Genomic DNA, 2,257 nt, shown 5'->3' on the forward strand with positions numbered 1-2,257 from the left:
GACTTGGACACATATTGACACTTTTGGGTGTTAATTCAACTCTGGCATTTTTACTGTGTGGATGAAAGGGTTAAAACTGTTTGAGTCATATTTACTTTCTCCCACAACTTTTTGATATTTCCATGGTCTGCCACACCTCTATCAAATGACTGAATTAGCCATTAGCTTGAAGTAAAGACGTAGTCCTGCTGTTTTAAAAGTTGGGAAACACCCACCAGCCCTCAAGACTTGGTTTTGAAGCCCCGTTTTTAAAGTGTGTTTACGGCGTCAAAAATTGTGCAACTGGTGATTTTGTTTGAATAAATGATGATTAAATCGTTTTTGTTTTGTTTTTTTCTTTTACAATATGAGGTAATGCTTCTATAAACTGGACACTGTGTCAATCTGGTAGATGTTAGTTAATATCTAACAAACCATAAATACATGCACAGGTTATAAATGACCTCATCTGGTGCTAAATATATCCTCAACTGAACATAATGATTAGACACCCAATGAATCCCAAGCACCGTGTTAAATGAGAAGAGCACCCGGCCTTAATTAAAAGCCCAATTTTTAACTGTCATCAGATAAGAGCGACTTTAATCCGTCACTTGCCGCTGCAGTGGATTCATCCTTTGATGAACTGCCTCTAATTGACAGCTCAGTTGCTCGTGTGCGCATTTCGTTATTTCCAAATGTGATCCAGTGAGTCAAAGCTGAGTTTGGAGATGAAACGGCAATGCCACTTTGTCTGATAGTCGGAGCGCTCCGTTGGCATCAGCAACAGAGTCACGTCAGGATAAAAGCAACATCTTCTCATTAAGTGTCATAATAAGCAGAGCAAAAGTAAATCTAGTGCTCTTATGTTTGACTGAGATGGAACTATTTAAAAAAAGCAAGGTAGATAATACGATTATGTTACACATGACTGATGGGAAAGAGATTTCATTGACTAAAACTACAAGAAATCGTCTGACCTGACCATTGAGCATGAACTACATTCAGGCATTAGGAGCAGAGCATGTGATTCGGTGTGCTGCGTCCGAACGTGGGCGGCTGGCTCAGAGCGGCTAAGAGGTCGGCATGGCAGGTGTTTGTTGGACGAGCCGCCTCGGTGGTTTTGCCTCGTGGGCTTAGGGTCGCAGGACAGACTTCTCCTCTCCTGCAATGATCTGTTTCTGACCTTAGGGGCAGTCAGTCAGGCCAGAGTTTTTCACTGTGTGTGTGTGTGTGTGCGTGTGTGTGTGTGTGTGTGTGCGTGTGTGTGTGATTAAACCTCAGTAGCCTGTGATCTGATCTACTCTGACAAGGCAACAGGACCAAACAATAAAAATGTCTATTTTCCTTCACGCTCCTCCGTTCCTTCTCTCTCTGGATGCTTTGGGCAAAACGGTTTAGATGGTTAAAAAGAAAAAAAAAACAACTTACATTTGTGAACCTTACATTTTCTTTTGACATGTTTTTCTTACATCTGTGATCAATGAAAGTTTAATATTATTTGACTCAAAAGGCCGCGACTGGAAGAGCTTTAACCTTAAAGTGCGTTGTCTTTGGACTGGTTACCTTTAAACACAAGACTGGTTTTCAATACTTAAAGGTTATTTTTAAAGGTCTTGATGTTTGACAAGCTGAATTGTATTATTCTCCACTCACATAAAGAAAGGACAAAGGAGATTAGGAGTCTGAATTTCAGAGTTTTACTCTTTGAAACTCTTGACATATTTAAATTTATTATATTAGGCCAAAAATAATGCATATTTAGTTAAAGGAGCAACTATTAATTACCACTGAATAAATAAATTTACAACTGGGTTTATGGATATTTAGAGATTTGATAAAAAAGGAAGCTAATAAAATTAATTCTGATGATCACTATGGAGGAATATCTCTGATATCTCATAAAAAAACATGTGCTGGAGTCCTTGCCAACATGGCAGCTTTTAACAGATTATAAGAAAAGATGTTTCCTTCAAAGTGGTGAACAAATATGTAGAAAATTAGCGAGCCACAGGGATCCCAAAGTACCCATTTGGGTCATAAGCTTCTTAGAATGGGACAGTTGTTTGCCTCATTAAAAATATGTCTTTCAGTTGCAGATATTCTACTAATAAACTTTTTATTACTGAAATTGTCCAGTGGCCCATTAGACAATCCTGCGACAGAAGAATATTTCATAAGAGATCAAAAGTGGCAGATTTTATACCTTTTTTTTTTTTTTTTTTTTTTTTTTTTTAAAAATTTAGGGGGCTTTTGTGGGAATGACCTAAAAATTTTA

Source organism: Poecilia latipinna, unplaced genomic scaffold, assembly GCF_001443285.1.
Source record: "Poecilia latipinna isolate Pla-1442-1.1 unplaced genomic scaffold, P_latipinna-1.0 Scaffold937, whole genome shotgun sequence".
Taxonomy (NCBI): domain Eukaryota; kingdom Metazoa; phylum Chordata; class Actinopteri; order Cyprinodontiformes; family Poeciliidae; genus Poecilia; species Poecilia latipinna.